Source organism: Phascolarctos cinereus, unplaced genomic scaffold (genome assembly GCF_003287225.1).
Source record: "Phascolarctos cinereus isolate Bilbo 61053 unplaced genomic scaffold, phaCin_HiC Scaffold_5;HRSCAF=322, whole genome shotgun sequence".
In the NCBI taxonomy this organism is placed as follows: domain Eukaryota; kingdom Metazoa; phylum Chordata; class Mammalia; order Diprotodontia; family Phascolarctidae; genus Phascolarctos; species Phascolarctos cinereus.
Genome location: NW_027555958.1, coordinates 462,262,883 through 462,282,397, shown reverse-complemented (window position 1 = coordinate 462,282,397; position 19,515 = coordinate 462,262,883). Strand labels below are relative to the sequence as shown.

Sequence of the window (19,515 nt, the reverse complement as noted above, 5' to 3'; positions counted from 1 at the left end):
CCCTCTCCCTCTCCCTCTCTCTCTCAAAGACCAAGCCGTAAACTCAACTCACTCTGGAGCTCTTAGATTGGACAGCAATACGTCCCTGCCCAAGCACTACTGCATGGGTATTTTTTGGGCCCTCCTTGTTTAGAGTGAATGTAAATGGTAACTGTTTCTCTTTTGGCGAGCAACCCTGAGAGGCTTCCCCTCCTACTTTGATTTTTTTTTTTTAATTAGATTAAAGGATCCATCTCTTGACTCATTTCTTAAACAGGCCTATTCAGTGAATGGGCATTACCTTACTCAAAGTGAGAACCTGAAAAGACCTTAGTTTAAAAGGGCCAGGGTCTCCCATTGCATTCTGGGCCATCTCCAGTGGTCCTGATGAATATCTGGCCACTGGACCCAGATGGCTCTGGAGGAGAAAATGAGGCTAGTGACCTTACACAGCCCTCCTTCACTCAAATCAAAGTCAATTGCATGTCATATCATCATCTTCCAGAATAAAGGACAAACACAACCAGCTGTGTAACCCTGAACAAGTCACCTCTGCCTGCCTCAGTTTCCTCAACTGTAAAATGGAGATTATATTAGCACCCACCTCCCAGGGTGGTTATGAGGGTCAAATGAGATAATATGTATAAAGCTCTTAGCACAATGCCTGGCACATAGTAGGCATTTAATAATGCTTATTCCTTCTATATGATCTCTGCCTGTTGAATTCCTTCTCTTCCTTGAAGGCCAGCCCAGCTCTGGTTCCTTACCTGATCTCTAAGCCAAATGTGATTGCTCCCTCCCCAAATGCTTCTCTACTGTGCTTTATCTGGCTCTCTCCTCACATCCTATCTTGAAACACCTTTGAATCACACAAATTTATGTACTTATCATTTTTCCTACATACATACACACCAGTAAATTGTAGAGTCCTTAAGGGCAGGGACTGCATTGTTTTTTAACTTATTATCCCCAACTTTTTCTCCCCTCCCTAAGAATATAGAATTCTTGATGAGGAAAATCCCTCTACCAAAGCAGACTGTTCTGCAGTTTATAGCCTTGATGAGTTGCCTGGAACCCTGCTGGGTTCTGATTTGTGAGGGTCACAGAGAAAAGACTGGAACCCAGATCTTCCTGACCCCAAGGTCAGGGAGCCACAAAGCTATACCACAGCTCATTTTTCTTCTTATTACTGCCATTTATTATAATTGGTCAGAGCCAATAGGAGCACCAGGCTCTGGATTCTGGGTCCCGTTCTTTTTTCCTCACAAGCTCCCCTTCATAGGATCTCTGATCTAAGCAATGGCTGTACCTGAGTTCATCCTCAGTGATAAGTTTATAGCTCTGCCTTATTTAGTCACTGCAAAGAGGTGGTAAAAGGGAGACAGACAAAGCCTGCATCGGGATTGGCAGTGTGGGTGAATCAGGTTAATCACAAATTCATGTTTAGATCTAGTCCCAGGCCTGGCCAGGTTTCCAGGATTCCTACACACCGACGGGAAGAGAAGAGGAGGACCACGGAGGGAGACACATTTCTCCCTGGTTTCCACTGCTAAAGTGAGAGCTAGAAAAAGACAGAGACAAAGGGAAACAAAGAAAGAAAAAGGAAAAAGAGACCATGTCACACTTTTAAAAATTATAGATGTATATATATGCATGCATATATGCACATGTATGTATACATATACACATTATGTAATGTGTCTATATTTGTATGTATCTATACACACATACATATATGTATAAAATTTCTCCCAAGGCTTTAAGAGATCACCCCTTCATTTTACAAATAAGAAAATCGACCAATCAACAAGCAATAATCAACAGCAGGAAACAGAAACATATATATAGAATAGACATAAAATTCCTCTATAGAAATATACACAAAGGACTTCCATACAAGGCAGTTTGGGAGGGAAGGTTCCAGCACTTAGTGGTGGGGGGGGGACCAGGGAAAGCTTTATTCAGGGGATGGGGCTTCAGCTACGCCTTAAAGGAAGAGAAGGACTTTACAAAGCCAAGGTAAGAAGGCGTGGGCCGGGTCAGTGGTTTCAGGGAACCAAGGTGGGGAAGAGACGTGCCAAGCCAGTCAAAGGCCGAGCTGAGACTGGAATCAACATCTGACTTCTGGCCTGCTGCTCTTTCTACCAGATTGCTAGTCTTCCCACATAAACGATACTGTCTTTAGATCTTAGGAAAAGGGAGAATGGAAATGGAATTATCTTACAGAGAGAATAGCTATGAAATTAAGTCAGGTACTGCCCGGGGGCTGTAAAATCTGCACAGATCATGAAAGGGGCTCTGCCTGGGAAATGCACACAACGTCAACAACTGGGGTGCAGCCAGCCCAGCATAATGGTTTCCAAGGGTCCCTCCGGGTGGCCTGTGGTCTTGTCTAGAATGGAAGGGTAGGAAGCTCTGGATCCTGGGTGAGGTGTTCAGCCAGCACCGGGAGAAGGAAGCTGGAGGAAAAGGAGGAGGCTGTTTTTTGAGGAGAAACTCCTCAAGCATAGCTTTGGAGCAGGGGGCAGTGTTACCAGGCTGCCACCTCAGCCCCCGAGGACAGTTTGCTTGAATAAATAACCAACCAAGTTGGCCAACATTGTCTCTTGGGTCTGGACCAAACAGTGGGAGGGGAGACCCTCCTCCTCCATAGACCTGGACAGGAGGAAAGGAAAGAGAGCAGGGGAGCTGAAGGAGATATCTCTGGCACTTTGTTCTCATGCCCTCTCTGCACTTTTCCTCACCCATTACCACTCTCCTTGACCCATCCACCTTCCCTTTGTTAATGCAGCAAAGAGTGGAATAGATCAAAAGGCTCCGTCTCCAGAAGATGATTTTTTTCTTCTTCTTGTTTTATTTTTTGTCTATATTGTGGCAAGAAGGAGCACGTGACTGAGTCAATCCATGGGATTTGTTGACCTGCTGAAGTGGTTGAATACCTGGAGCAAGCAATGGATGTGCAAGTCAGCCCTCATTGTTTCTCCAATCTTTGACAGTGTAAACAAGTACTACACGGGGGTGGGGGTGGGGTGGGGGGAGAGTGAGGTGAGGGCAGGAAGCAGGAGCCCCTTCCCCCCAATCAGGTCCATGCTCAGCCAATACCTAGCTCTGGAATCCTGAGCCACTCTGGACCTTCCCTTCCTGTAAAATGAGCAAGTTGGAAGGGAGGTGGATTCAATTCAACATCTTAGAAACCACTCCACTAATTGGAGCAGGCCCCAAATTGAATGAATAGGCTCCCTCATGAGGTTCTGAGTTTCTCATCAGTGAAAGCGTTTAATAGAGAAAGAAACGCCTATGGTACAATCGGGCTAGAAGTCAGGATATCAAGGTTGGTATTTCCAGCTTCAAGGATTAATGGCTGTGTGACCACGAGCAACTCACTTAACTACTCTGAGCTCTCATTTCCTCCTCTGGAAAATGGGGGAGAGCTCTCAGAGCTGTTTAAAGAGATGCAAAATGTAAACCCTAAAATATGCATTATTACTATGGCTATTTAAAATAATAGCATATCTGTGTATGCACATATATGTACATACATACATATGTATGCTGTATATGCATATATATGCATATTTCTTGAAGTATTACAAAGGGAATTTGTATCAACTATTTCATTCTCATAACCACCCTGTAAGGTTAGTGTTATTATTATCTCCATTTTACAGATGAGGAAATTGAGGATTAGAGGGTTATGTGATTGATACAGCTAGGTGAGATTTAAATCCAGCTTGTCCTGATTCTATTGATATGTTGTCCATTATATAAGAGATTTATGCATTTGCCAAAGGGTCTGCCTTAAGTGACCTTCCGGAGCCCCTTCCAGTCTACAAATCTCCTCTGTGGTCTTGGGCAATCCATGTTTTTTGTCTCCCTCAGCCTTTTTGCTGGAAAATAGGAATCTCTCATCCCAGAATCTTACCTAGCATACTACAAAACAGTCATTCTGGCCTCTGGTAGAGGCCACCTAATTCCATCATAAGTCCTTACTGAAATCTAGATAGCATTCTTCTTTTCTCTTTCCAAAGATGGCGCTACTTCAGCATTGTTCAAAATGAACCCTATCAATGAGACTGAGTCACTGCCTTTGGTAGCAACCCTAGTGACACATTTAGGACACTAATTTAATAACTAAGTGATGGAACATGGAAGGAAACTTAGAAAGTATCTTGAGATTCTAGCCCATCTTTCTCATCTTACAAAGGAAGACCTGACTTGCTCAATATCACCCAAGTTGTCAGTAGCAAAGCTAGGTTTCAAATCCAGTTTCTCTCATTCCAGATTCAGTGTCCCTCCTTGCGAAGGTCTCCATGCATGGTATGCCTGGCCTCTTAGAATTTATTCCTAGATTCCTTTTGGGCATAGCTCCCATGACATCTCCCCTATGTATTCTTCCCTTATCCCTTTAGTAATTCATACTTTCTCCTTCTTCATATTCCATGATATTAATCGTTTAACCGTGGATCCCTCTAGTAGAATGTAAACCCTTTGATGCCAGTGACTGTCATTCATTTTGTTTTTAACAGCCTAAGCATAAGATCCTTGAATGGAGTGGTGTTTGAACATAAGCAATCCAATATGTATACATTTAGATTGGCCAAAAGGTGTTATTACATAGTAGCATATCTGTAGAACCGTTCAGATTTTATGGAAACCCTGAAAGAAGCAAACATTATCCTAAAAATCCATTTCTTATCATTGAGAGCATATGACTATCTTTGTTCTATCTCTACATAGTTATCATATTAATTAATAATGGGTGCTTTGGGAATCACAAAAATACCTCAATGTGATGATGCTTTATTTCTCTCTCTCTTTTTGGTTCTGTTCTTTTTATTCTAACAGTAGAATTTGAGTAGAAGAGCATTTTTTGTGTACTTCTAAAAATGATGAATGCTCCCTAAAAGACTTTTTTTTTTAATGGACCTAGAAAAAGGAAAGCAATTGTTTTCTATCTTGGACCATATGAGTACAGAGATGGGTTGTTGGGGAATTTATTGCTGGAATGCTCAGCATTTTATCAGGCATGAATAATGCCTTGAGACATCAAATACTCAGTTCCCTGTTCCCTGAAAAGATGGTGAGGGAGGAAGGGACCAAAGCCTTTTCCAGAGATTCTGGGAATTGAACATAAATTGGACCTTGTGTGTACTAAAGAATGAAATCTGAAATTAAAGAGAGATCTGGAAGGAATCAAAATATCTCATGGTGGCTAGGGTGCTAGACTTGGAATCAGGAAGACCTGAATTCAGCTCCTGCTTCGCATACTCATTAGCTATGTGAGCCTAGGTGAGTCATAAGATCCTTTCTCAGCTTCAGGTTCCTTATCTGTAAAATGTAGATAATAATAGCCCCTATCTCCTAAAGTCGTCAGGAGGATTAAATGAGGCAATAGATCTAAAGTACTCTGCAAACCTTAAAGTCCCTTAGGAACATTCTTATAAAAAATATGAAATACTTTGTTTGAACTTAAATTGTTGGAAAGGGGGCTGGTTTGAAGCCCATTAAAACTAAGTTTGTAGGGAAAATGGTGCATTTATGCAAAAGGTAGTACAAGCTGGTCCTTCAGAATGCTTCCTATTCATTCATTCTCCAGCTCCTACAAGAGATGATTAATTTAGCAGCCAGACACATGGCACACACGTCAACTATGGTCCTGTAGATAAGAACATTTACCAGCCCATCCTTTGAAAAGCTCTCCCTAAAAGACCAAGCCCAACCAAAAACTGCATAAAGAGTAATATCAGTACAGTCAGCTTTTATACGATTAAATCAATTTTAGCAGGTCTGTATTATGGAAGGAAAATTGTGGGTCCCAACCCCCCTACTACCACCATACTTTCCTTCTGAAATGAACCTTCAATTTACACTATAAATCTTTCTTTTTTCTTTTTGGCTAGGCAGTTGGGGTTAAGTGACTTGCCCAGTGTCACACAGCTAGGAAGTGTTTTTAGGTTTCTGAGGCTGTATTTGAACTCAGGTCCTCCTGAATCCGGGGCTGGTGCTCTATCCACTGTGCCACCTAGCTGCCCTTGTAAATCTCGTATACACAGTTACTTTCATGTTGCCTCTCCCATTAGAAAGTGGACTCCTTGAAGGCAAGGAGTTTTGCTTTTACCTTTCTTTGTATTGCTAGCACTTAGCCCAGAGCTTGGCACACAGGGATTAATAAATGTTTGCTCATTGATTCTCATTAGCTTGGCTGAGAAAGGATGGGGGAGGGTGACAGATGGAGAGAAAAGAGAGCAACAGAGGCAGAGATGGAGACAGGGGCTAAGATCCTCCTCGAATGCAGGAACCTCATCAAATCTTCCAGAGTGCTGTGCTATAATGTCCTGCTTAGTGACATCGGAGTGGAAGTCGGGTGACAAGATGCAGTCTCCTTGATGTCAGAGACCACTTTGTTTTACCTTGGCACCCCTAGTGCCACACAGTGGCCCCTCCATACAAAAGGCACTGAATTGCTTGTGGCATTGTTGAATTGATACCTGAAGGGTTGGTTTACTATCTTACGGTATGTATTACTACGTAATTTTACTTTTTTCTTTCTCATTATGTCCCAGTTAAGACTTATATGGATTGAGATAGAATAAAATGAACAGAATCAGGACAGAAAAATGACACCATAACATTAACATTGTTAAAATGAACAGTTTTGAAAGGTTTAAAGATGCTAATAATCCATGATCGACCATGACTCCAGGGGACCCATGAGGGAGATGTCACCCCTCTCTCTCCTCACTGAGAGAACCAGTAAGAAACTTTTTTTCCTCTTCCTGGTTTTCTCTTCCCCTCCCATCAGTATGCAGGGAGCCTGCAAACTTCACTAAGGGAGGCACCATACTGCGAAGAATGAAACACAATTTGGGAGATATGGGCATTTGGCTCAACTAATTTTTGGAAAGGTTTTTTTTTTTAAATCTTCCCCCCCACCACACACATCTGCAGTGGGAGCATGTGAGAGATGGAAAAAAATAAATGTTTGATAATGTAAATTTTTTAATTTTAATTTTAAATTTAAATTTTAAAAAAGTTATATCTGAATAACTGGGAGGAAAGGAGCTGCTTTTTTTAAAATCTTTCTTTCTCAAGGTCAATATGTAGTTACTAGGACCATCGATCTTAGTGATTCGAAAATGAGCAAGTATGATTTAGGGTCCTAATCCATTGAGGGGATTGGAGAGATTTTCATGGTAAATAACAATGTTGCAAATAGATTTAGTTCTTTCCCATACCAAATGTTTCTTCATTTAAAAATTATTGAAGTGTTTGCCCAGCCCATCATCCTCTAGTCCCCTTTCTCCCTCCCTGGCGGCATCTGAACATAAATAATGACTCACCAACCCCACTTTTACAAGCACCTATATTGTCTGCAGAATTGTTACCCTCTCTCTTTGCTCATAGCATTTGTTTTAAAAATTGCTTACTAATTGTACAATGTTACTTCTTAGCTTATGCATGCACCTGGGTATAAAAAGTATCAAGGCTTTCCGAGCCTGGAGAGAGACAAATTTAATTTGCTTACTTGGAAACACCACAAAGTTGCTCAAGTCTTTGTTACCTTTTCCTGTGATACAAGAAGTTTGCTATGTTGAATCCAAAGTAGAGACCTGGGAAGCATTATTAGTGACAGAGCAAATCAATGGGAACGTGACAGCTTCTAGAGTTTGTTGTTGGAGATTCTTTTTTTGAAATCGATATAATTCAAGAGATAACAAACAGGAGATCATTGACTAAACATTTATGGCCAACACAAGTTTATTCATATTACCAAATAATTCACCTACTCATTTCAGGCCAGGACAAAATGACCAAATGAAGTTAATGATCAAATTAGGTTTTGTCTTTAAGAAAACCTCATGCTTCCCCCAACAGTTTTGCATTGTGTTGTATTGTGTTGTGTTGTGTTGTATTGTATTTTGTAGATGCCAGAGTGGTGACAGATCCAGGTTTGAATCCAGGAAGATCTGTGTTCAAGTCTGTTCTCTGACACCTGCTGGCTATGTGGCTATGCCCTGGGCACATAACCTCTCATTGCTCTAGGCCAGGTGCCAAACTGCAATAGAAACAGGACCACTAATCCAAACATAAAGATCCTTACTAGCCGAATATTGACCTAATTTTAGGTTGTAATATATTTTATTTGTATTTTTATTAGATGTTTTAACTGTAGCCCCAACCTGGAAATTAAGGGGGTACCCATCTATTGGAGAATGGCTAAATAGTGTCATGTGAATGGAATGGAATATTAATGTGCCCTAAAAATGATGAAATGCATGATTTTAGAGGAAACTCAAAAAAACCTCTCTGAACTGATATAGAATGAAGTGAGCAGGATGAGGAAAACAATTTATATATAATGACAACAACATCATAGAGAAAAACCACTTTGAAAGACTGAGGTCACTGGTTAGTGCAATGATAAACCTTGGGTCCAAAAAAGTTAAGAGAAATCATGCCATCATCTCCTACCAGAGAGGTGATGAACTTAAAATCCATAATGAGATATGCATTTTTGAACACCCCAAATGTGAGAATTTGTTTTGCTAGACTGTGTATGTTTGATGTGAGGTTTAAAAAAATCAGTTTGGGAAGGGCAGTGGGAAAGATATAACAAAATGTTTTAAAAGAACATGGAATGTTAGAACACAGTGTTAGAGAAGGGAGGGGTATTAGAACATACAATGTCATAGATGGAAGGGGCTTTCCTTCAAACAAAGATGTGATTTAAAGGGGCCTTTCTTACGACAGGAATTATGTAGCTGCAACAGCTTTAGAACAAAGAATGTTACAGTAGGAAGAGGCCTTAGAATACTTTAGAACACACAGGATGTCAGACCTGGAAGGGGTCTTAGTCATTCAATAAGCATACCTACTATGTGCCAGGCACATAGACACTGGGAATACAAAAAGAAGCAAAAGACAGTCCCTTCTCTCAAGGAGCTCATAAGCTAATGGGAGAGACCACGAGCAAACAAATATGGACAAACAAGCTATATATAGCATAAATAAGAAATAATTAACAGAGGTAAGGCACTGGAATTAAGAGGGTTTGAAGAAAGGCTTCCTGCAGAAGGTGGAATTGTAGTTTGGATGTGAAGAAAGCCAGAGAAGCCTCGAAGATGATCTAGTCCAATACTCTTCGCCAGAGAGGTGATTCAGTCAAGTCTCAGTAGCTTGAGTTTGGGAAGGAAAAAAAGTACCCCAGAAAAGTCATTACTTTGGAGCTGATGGCTTTCCTTGATAAATTTGGTGAGTAGACCTCCTCTTTGTGAATGTAGATTGTGCTGTCCTTAACTTACATCTATTCTAGGAGGTTAAACCTAAAATACCTGCCCCCTCTCATATCATGTCAAGCTTGGAATCCCTAGGACTCTGAATTAGAACATTGAAACAGCTGCCCCAAACACACTTGGAGTCAGAAATGCTGGCCCTGGGAAGGGACAGTGTGTTGGAAAACACCATTTGGCTATCATCAAGGACTTGGAACACAGCAAGCAAGCAAATCACAGAGCTGTTCTCCACTCTAGCCGAGTAGGCCAAGGTCCTTTGTATTCAACATTTCCAAAAATCCAGGCTCCAGTCTAGTCCACCGACACTACCATTTCTTTCACTGATTCAAGTCCCAGCGCATCCTTGTCTTAGATTAGAAAGTGATCATCCTGAGTCACTGTGGCAAGATTAAGAAATTAATGGGTTGAACAACAGATATAAGTCATGTGCTCTATCCCTCGTCCTCTCTCCAGTCATGGAGACTGCACAGCCTGGTAGGATCTGTGGGAGTTCAGGAGACATGGCCTTGCCAACTGAGGGTCAACGGAGCAGCAATCTAGGGTGTCAGAAATGGTTGTCAGTGGTGGGGGGGCAGCATAGGATGTTACAGAATTAGCAATTTCCTTGGAAGGAAGCTAGGGAGTCATCTGGTACAACTTGACCATTTTATGGCTGAGGAAACTGAAGCCTGGAGGTGACTTAGACAAAGGTCCCAGAAGCAGTAAGTGGCAGAGATGGGACTGGAACTCAGGTCCTCTCACTCCCGGTCTACTGGCTTTTTCCATCATGTCCTGTTGCCCTCTCTGGGATTTAGTGTTCATGTTTCTAACAGAGACTGATTTTGACAAAACGCTACCGCTGACCTTTTATCTGGACCAGAGTAGGGATATGATTTCATTTCATTTGCATTGCAGTCAGCCTTTGTCCAAGTAATTAACTTCTTACGAACAGTAGGTTTGCCTCCCTTCCTCTCTTACTCCCTCTTTCCTTCCAAGGTGGACTAGATGGATAAACCAGATTCCAGTCATCTCTCTAACAGTGGATTTCTCCCTTAAGCTAGAATTGTCTCTGGTCACTCTCTTGGTGTGGCCAAGTACAAAGTCTCAGATCTGGCCAGCTTCCTTAACTACAGCTGCTCGCCTGTGATTGACTATGTGGTTAACATCTTCAATGCAACAAATAAATTCTGGGAAAAAGGATGTCCTACTCAGTGTGGGATTGGGCTCCTGAAACTCTCCACCAATAACTCCAATTATCCTTTGAAACTGGAAAACGCCAGACCCGCTGCTCAACCTGCTGTGATACAGTAACGATAGCTAGCGTTTATATAGTACTTTAAGTTATATAAAGTGATTTATAAATATTATCTTATTTTATCTTCCCAACACCCCTGGGAGGTAGATGTTATTATTATCCCTGATTTTTACAGATAGCGAAACAAAATTAGACAGAGATTGAGTGACTTGCTGAAAAGTCATGAGCCAGACTGGAACTTAAGTCTTCTTGACTGCAAGTCCAGAACCCTATGCATGAAGCTAGTTTAAATATGTAAGTGCTATTAAAAAAAAATAATGAGAAAGTTTTCTCTCCTCAATCCTACTAACCTCTTCAAAACCTTGAAGTTTTATTCTATGTACATCCAGCCTATAATTTCCTCCACATTTTATAAAGTTCTCTTTCTTTCCCTTCCTCTGTTCTTTTTTTTATTTTTTATTTATTTTGTTTCTTTTCCTTCCTTTTCTTTCTCCCTCCCTCTCTGGTAATTTTTCTTCCTCTTTCTTTTTCCTCTTCTTCCTCTTCCTTCCTTCCTTCATTTCTCTCTCTCTCTCTCTCTCTCTCTCTCTCTCTTCTCTCTCTCTCTCTCTCTCTCTCTCTCCTCTCTCTCTCTCTCTCTCTCCCCCCCCCCATCATTATATAGAGAGAAAGGATGGGATTTGGAGGTGTTGTGACTTTTTTAATAAGCATATTAAGATACCTATTAATGGCTGGGTTGATTAGCTGCCTCGCTAGAAGACACCCCTTCCCGCCATTGGTGCAGCATCACTGGGGGAGCTGGGAGCTTCGTAGGTCAGGAAGCCTGCCTGCACTGACTGCAGTGACACGGCTGCTGCTCCAGCAGCTGCTGGGGCTGGGGCTGCCGCTGTCTACCTCCCTCTCCAGGCTGGTGGTGGAACAAGGAGCTTGGCCCCGACCCCCATATACTTGCACCCCAGATGTGCCAGCCTGCTTTTCCATATGAGTGGCTTATTTGTTGGGAAGGGTTATTTTATTTTATTTTTAAGGCTATGGCTAACCGAAGCAGGTGACGTGAGAGCAGAGACAAGACAGAGGCATGGACACACCAGGGCACACAAAGCCAGCCACCTTCCCAAAGCCGGAGTCGAGGGCTTTTCCCAGGGTGGGGCTTTGGGGCCAGGGAGACGAGAGGACCCGAGAGTCTTGCCAGGACCATTTTGCTCTTCGGGTAACCTCTGGTAGCCATTTTCTAGAGTGATTTTGGTTTTTGTCAAGGACGCAAACGTAATGCTTGCAAATGATGGGTCCTCCCTTGCTCCCCTACTCTGCTCTGCATACCCCGAGCCCACTCCTGCCCAGCCCACAATTCAGGGGGAGGAAAAACGTAGCTACCAAAAACGACCAGTCAATAGACATCCAGCCTGCTGCTCTCGCAGCCCGGTCCCTCCCTTGCCCCTTGACACTGCGTTCAGTGCAAGAGCAATCGGGGCTCGAGTCCCCGGTCTCCCCCTTCTCCGCCCGCGCCGCAGCCGACTGAGCGTCAGAGTTCTCCCTTTGCCGCAGTGCATGTTCGTCCGCAGCAGCCGAAGGATGCAGGCGAAAACATTGGCGCGCCGAAAAATGGGCCCGCAGCAGTGGCTCGGGCCTCGGCCTCGGGCAGCCTGTTCCTGCTGTCGCTTTAAATCTCCCACACGCGCGTCCACACACTCACACACACACACAGGGAGACACACACGGGCAGACACCCGCGCGCGCGCCCCCCTCCCCATAGCCGCATGGGCATTCCACACGTGTGTGCGGGCTCGCCGGGCCGTGGCATGCATGCAGCAGTGCTTATTGTATATGGGGGGGGAACAGAGGGCCCTGTTCCCCCGCCTATCCACACCCTCTCCTCCAGCACCCCGACCCACCGCCCCACCCTCAACCTTTGCTGTGGGACCCGCACCGGCGATGCAGCCTGAGGAGAAATAAAGTCTGAACAAAGCTAGACTGAGCGACAGTCACGTCTCAGGGAAACTGACTGGCGTGAGTGCAGCCTCTGGAAGGAATCCGATCACTTACAAGCCAAACAAAGCCCTCTTTTCTGTTGTTTATTTATTTATTTATTTATTTATTTAAGACGGGGGAGAAATGCGCACTTTCGGTTCGGCTAGGCTAACCCTCTGCTTCGCCAAGGCGCACGCTTGTGGAGAGAAGCCTGCGGCGGCTGCGATTGCTAGGGGAAGGACATGCGGTGAAGACATGCCCGGGGAAACGTCTGAAAGTAAGGAAGGCATAAGACAGCCTCTGCTATGTTCTATGTTGTATGCCAAGCATGGAATGAGTGCCTGGGTTCTTGGTCACAATGTCTCTGCTCGGTGCATCGGGAGTGTAGCTTGGGGCCAAAAAAACAAAAACAAAACCCTAGTCTGGGTTTGCGTCCCAGCTCTGCCCCTAAAGAGCTGTGTGACCTTGGGCCAGTCACTTCCTCTCTTTGGGGTGCGGTTCCCTCCTCCTTCCAATGAGGGGGTTGCGCTCTCGGGTCTTATCCAGCTCGAATATTGTCTGATTCTGGGCTGCTAATGAGGAAGCGAGGTTCTAGAGTTCTCCTTCGTTGTAAATACACGTCTATACTCTTAGAATTAGAAAATTGATGACTTCAGCGTTCGGGTGGCGATAGCACCCAGGAAAGTACCTGCAGGAAGGATTGTTATTGGCTCGTCCCCGATTTATTCCGCATGGAACGCTATTTGAGGAGGAGGGTCACACAATCTGATTATCACATGATGGGAGAAGGGGGTGGGAACCTGACTTCCTTAAAGGTAACGTCCAGGATCTGCAAGGAGGAGTTCCAGAAGCACTTTAGGTTTATAATACTCCAGTTTATTTGAAAAGTTACAGGCTCTGTCTCCTCAGGAGGAGTAAAGACTCAAGTCTGATCGCTCAGGAGTGGAAGTAAGAAGAGACGATTTGGAGAGAGTGCAAAAAATTTTGGAGAGGGAAATTTTGATGAATGAATTAATGAAAAAATATATTTATTTAGCATTGTGCCAAGCATTGTGCTAAGCTTTGGGGGGATACAAACAGAAAACTGAGAATTTCCTGCTCTTAAGGGGCTCACACTCTCTTGGGGGAAAGAATGGACCGGATTATTTGGTTAATTTCGAAGCTCTCTACTTCCTCTGTGTAGATGAAGGGCAAGGACAGAGCCCAGGCTGGGACCATAGCAGTGTATGCACTACAGGCCCCATACTCCACCCTAGATACAAGAATAGCAGACCTGATCAGCTTGAAAGAGGTTTGTTTCTGTTTCTATCCGCTGGCTTTTGTGCCACTACACTACTCAGCAGTGTGATTAATACCAGACCCCAATGCTTTCTAACTCAGTCAATCTGACCCCCTTCATTAGCTACCAAAAGGGGAAGAGGGAGAATTCAGTAGAGCCAGGGCTAATGTTTTATCTGGTCCAATCGTGCTCAACAAGTATGCATGACCTTTTCAGGGGAGAGAGGGCAAGAAAAAATATCTTTGAAGAAACTATTCTAAAATATCAGGTCCCTTAAGTGAAGCTAGCTTATAACCATGTCTCTATCCTATTTACTCTCTTCCTTGCTGTCTACCCACTCTCCAACACATCACCTCCTTCTTTAAAGAGCTCAGAGCATGATAAATACAGTTTGGTTCCAAAGCTCTTCTTTGCACTATCTCCCATCTCAAGTCAGGAGTGGTTTAATGAAAAATAAACGGGATTCTGGGTCTGGTTTCGTGGAACATTCTGAGTCCTCGCCCTGCCTCCTCCCTGTCCTGTAACCCCTCTGGGCTTCAGTTTCTTCATCTACAGAATAAAGACATTGGCCTGGATGACCTCTAAGGTCCCTTTCATATGATTCCCCTCCTAGCTTGATGAAAAGAGGAGTCTGGGATTGAGTGAAGGAGATATAATGCCTGTGGAGACAACTCCAGAGTTCTATTTGGGAGTTATGGTAGGGGGAACAAGGTTGTTTTTTACAAAAGCGTGGGGATTAATCCTGGAACAGGATTAAGTTAGGCAGAGACCTCCTTCATGCTGAATACTGGAACCCTGGAAGAGTTAGGTCATTGCTCTCTCCTCTTTTTAAATCCATACAACTTATTAAAACTGAATTTCCCCCCCTCAGCTGGATGCCAGAGGTGTTAGGAATGTCAGCTAGGTGCATCTCAGGCTGGGTTTCAACCCTGCCAGGCCCAGGCAGGAGAAAAGGAAAGTCTGATGATCTTATCCTTTCAGGCCAAAGATTGAGGGGGTTCTAGGTAGCACCAGCTGCTGGTAGAAGTGCCCAACTCTGACCAAAGCATCCTGCCTGGATGCTGGAGCAATCTTCTTGGATCCACACACTACCACAATAAAACATTATCTGTCAATCAATCTAATTAACACAAGTATTAAATAAATCCCAAATCCTCAGTTCTGTGCCCTCTAGAGCTAACCTTTACCTGCTTCCTTTCCTCCTGACTTTGGGTGCATGGACTATATTGAAACAGGAGGCATCCCCAAAATGGCCTTAGCAAATAGCCAGGGTTGCAATAATTCCCCCCACACACACACTTTAATGTGAAAGCAATTGACCCTTCCTCTTTTTCAACTGATGATTTCACAAAGTTGAAACTCTGAAGAAGTTATCAGAATAGAACAGAGAATATGGCGAGGGAAATAAGGAAGCCCCCCTTTTTCTCCGCCCTGCCAAAATTCCCTTTCTATCCTTTCCCACACTACACACCCTCCCCCCTTTAAAAAAACGAATAATTGTCCTAGTGCCCTCTTTTTTTTGGGGGGGGAGCATCCTGAGAGCTCCTGTATGGAGAGGTCTGGAGACTACTTCCTTTGCCCCTCTTAGTACAATGATTTCTCTCAGGCAGTCCTAGCTCAGTGCACTAAGTGATCAGACTGGAAGGGAGCTTTCTCGTAAGGAAAAGACAGTAACAGAAAGTTCGGAAGCCAGGCGGGCTGCTGTTTCCATCCCTAGCTCCAACCCCTCCCCCAAGTTGACTCCAAAGTGAAGGGAAGGATTGGGGAGCTGAGGTCATGGGAACTGGGGGCTTTAGGCTTGAAAGTGATGACTAGGAGGATGTATTCCCGCGGCAGAAAGGGAGAGCTGAGGAGAGAGCCCAGAACCAAGTGGGGGAGCATCACGCAAAGAGAGTACTCCCCTTCTTCCCCCCCTTGCCCTTCCCCAGAAAAGTCCTCTCAGGAGAGCTGAAAGGAGACAGTTTCTTACTTTCATCTTGAAAGCTGCAAAACTTAATTCTTCTGAATGCTCTTTCAGCAAAAGATGGCGAGATACACAACACAGTGGTGTACTTTAAAAGAAAGGCTCTCTCTAACTCTGTCAACTTAGTAATGGCAACTAGTGAAGTGAGAAATTTTTCTCCCCTTCCCCCAACCCCTCCTTCTATCTCCCCCCCCACCAAGTAGGAACCCTGGAAACTTGGCCAAGACTGGGCCTAGATCTAAACATTAATTTGTGATTAAACCAACTCAGCAAACTTCTTGCCAAACTCATTTCCAGGGTGTCTTGTAAAAAGAGGCAGTAAGTTTGGGTTGATTTTTTTTAATGCATTTCATGTATGCCTGATTATTAAAATCTGGTAATTTGAAAAATGCTGTCTTCCAGTGAAGTGGATCCTATCTAACCTTTCTCTTGCCCCAAGCCCTTGCACAGGGAGCACGATTCTTTCAAGAAAAGAGTCCCCTTCACCTCACACTTCTAGAGTGTGAGATTGCAATATATCTCCAATTTTTAAGAAACTTTTCGCAGAAGTAGAGTCTCTAAGAGTGACTTTCCATCAATGCATGGAAAAGCAAATCCTCTTTCAAGGTAGTGTCCAGCTGAAGGCAATCAACGATTTAAAAAAAAAAAGTGTCCCTTTCCAATTAATAACTAAACCACAGTTTTTAACTTCTGAACCGCAAACTCTTTCGATTGTGGGGCTGTGAAGCACGGGGATCGGGGTGACTGACTCACTGGAGGCCGGCAGAGACTATGAAAACAACAGACCTCCAGGGCTGCTGGGAGAAAGGCAAACTTTTCACCACTTTTCGGCAGCCAGATCAGACTTCCCCAGGACCAGTCGCGCACACACGTGTTTTGTAACTGTCTGGGGTGGAGGGGGTGGGGAAGCTGGGAGTGCCTCTAGCAACCTCACACTTTGACACCGAATAACCATTCTGAAAAAACCTTTACTTTATAGCTGGTAGGATCGCCTCAGATCTTGGGAAGGTGTGTGCAGATACAAATTCGTGGGTGGGTGCCCATTCTGGCCAGACACACGGGCTCTGAGAGCAAAAAATTCGTCCAGATTCTGTCCACATCCTTCCTCGGATGTCTGGATTTGGACACACCACCGACCTAAAGTCTTAGCGTTCTCTCTGTTTACGTTTTGTGTGTTACATGTTAGAGGCACCGTCCCGGACGAGTTTGCGGCTTTTCAGTCTCACGGACGCACGGATTTCATGAAAAGGTCCCGCAGCTGCAGAAATCAGGACAGAAAGTCGGTAGCCCCGGCAGTAGAGAAAAGTTTGCAATGAGAAGTTTGCAGCGATCAAGAGAGAAATCTATTTACAACTCTCCTTGTACCGACGATTACTGAGCTAAGATGTGTCGGCTGCCGCGCTGGGGCTTTTTACAGGCTTTGAGGCTAGTTTAAAATGTTTGCTCTAGGAAAGCAGGGAGTTATCACCACAGCCCTCTTTCTCCTCTTTACATCACCTCTCAAACCCGACGTTCCTGTCCCTTGTGAGGACACCCCACAAACTGTGGCGGTCTGTTAATATTCCTCTCCAGAGCTATTTGCAAGTTTATTTACAGTTTCTGCTGCGCCCGGTCGCACTTCAGTTTCTAGTTGTTGCAGCTTCTAACCGCTGCGAGGGTTAGTTATAGGGGAGCCCTGGAGCAATTGACTGGTTTTCACCCTAAAGAAATGTGTAAAGGCGTGCATAGGTCACATTTTATTTTCCTGCCGAATCTCGAATCTCCCGTCCTCTTTCCCCCGGCACACTCTGATAATTTCTTGGCACCGAGCAGCTGCATGGATGTAGGAAACACTGATGTACACGGTCTGTTATCTTTGCTTAACATCGGGGGGGATTACTTCAATATGCCAATTCCAGTTTGTTTTATGAAAGAAAGAAAGAAAGAAAGAAAGAAAGAAAGAAAGAAAGAAAGAAAGAAAGAAAGGGAGAAAGAAATGGAGGAAGAAAAAGCAGAAAGAAAAAGTAAGAAACAAAGAGAAAGGAAGAGAGAAAGGAGAAAGAAAAGAAAGAAGGAAAGAAAAATGAGAGAAGAGGAAGAAAGGAAGAGAGGAAAGAACGAGAGAGAAAAAGAAAGGGCAAGCCGTACCAAATGTACGACATAATCAGTGAACCCCAGTACCAACGGTCTTTTCTTTCTGTCCCCTCTCAGCTCTCGAAAGCAGGTTCTCTGTTCCTTAGTCCGCAGACATCCAGAGCTTCGGGACACCCCAGCTCAACTAGCGTGACTGTTTGAACCCAGCCGACCCTACTAAGACAGCTGCCGGAGCAAAGAAAGTTCTTGGGAAGGAGGTCACCTCTTGTCCGTCGGGTGCCTACAAAGCGAGTTAGAACTTTTTCGAGGGACTGTGTTTGTGAATGCGCCTATTTTATCCCTACTTTGGGACAGTTTCAAGCAATATGAAGAAATAGGCAGTTGGGGACTTACCCGACTGATCCTTTTCCATACATTAAGGGATTATATTTGGGCCTTGTGGGGGGGAAAAAGGTAACAGTCGGCTAATTTCTCTCTCCCCTACAGGTCTCTTCTTTTTCTTTTTCTCCCTACTTCAAAATGGGGGTGATAGCCTCATCTTAATTTGACTAGAATGTTTCCAAAAGATGACAGTGGATGCAGAAAGCTGAGGTTGAAATAAATCGAGTTGGGACATCCCGCTCCCTGCTCTTCCTTCCTCAGCAGCTGTTTGTTCACTGGAAACCTTAAACAGCTTCTTGAAATGGACTAAAAGCTTTCATTCCAATTGTGTTGTTTCTGTTTCTCAAAGAAAACGCACTGAACTTTGCAACAGGCTTTGCCTCTAAACGATGAACTACGGGACATCTAATTGCCTTTGGGGACGAGGGAAAACTTTAACTTGACGAGGTTTTTTTTTTTTTTAAAGTGAGCCGTCGGCTGGAGTTCTCTGTAACCGCTACTAGTCAGTTTCATGGATGACAATTTCGACCTCTCCAAAGATGCAAATTAAAATGTTCTGGACCAGGTTTCCAAACTGGGTAAGGCGCAATATGTAAGGGATTATTTCTAAAAGAATTCTGAGATTAGTTCTTTCCCTAAAGGACTCGCAGCTTTTTTTATTTCCCCATTTCTTTTTACCGCGCTACCGGAACGCCAAGAGATGATTTTTATCAACGACAATAAAATGAAAACCTCTGGTTATTGGGGTTCTTCCCACCCCCGATGAACTGCTCCTTCTACACTGAGAGAAGCAAAACAGTAATCTTCCTAGAGGTCATGCGGGCTGCATTGTTGGAAACTCGTCTCAAATTTGCCTTAAGTCCCGACACCGACACACACACCTGGAACCACAGGGCGAACAGCGACTGCCGAAATTCCTGCAGCAGAGCCCACTATTAAAGGAGCTGCCATAGGAACTTCAAACTATCCTTGCTCTGTTACTCCCTCCCCAGCCACCTCCTCACGCAACAAACACACGGCCTCCTTTCTCATTAGCTTCTCCGAATCTGGGGCAATAAAGTGCAAAATAAACCAGTTCGTGCTTTCTTGTCTTCTACTCCCCAAGCCTTCCTCTGGCTGGCTGGCTTTGAGTGAAAGCTTGCAATTTGCTTTATCTCTAACACCATAAAAAGAATGGGTGCTGTATGAAATGATGTATGAAAAGCACTTTATACAACCTAAGGCATTACATGTTTGCTATTACCTATACATATATGTACGCATAGTTATCTAGACCCATGATTTTATAGGGTTAGGGTACTTCAGTTAAGGTATACACCTCTGCTACCTTATATAAGTGCCTGTT

The 19,515-nt window shown here is 44.0% G+C and overlaps 1 long non-coding RNA gene across 1 annotated transcript; it reads left to right on the top strand.

Moving 5' to 3' along the window:
- Positions 1 to 12,001: 12,001 nt before the first annotated feature.
- On the top strand, positions 12,002 to 19,244 carry LOC110212906 (uncharacterized). Its single transcript, XR_013487453.1, has 2 exons — positions 12,002 to 12,751; positions 16,903 to 19,244. It is a non-coding gene; the product is annotated as an uncharacterized LOC110212906 (long non-coding RNA).
- The last annotated feature ends 271 nt before the right edge of the window (positions 19,245 to 19,515 follow it).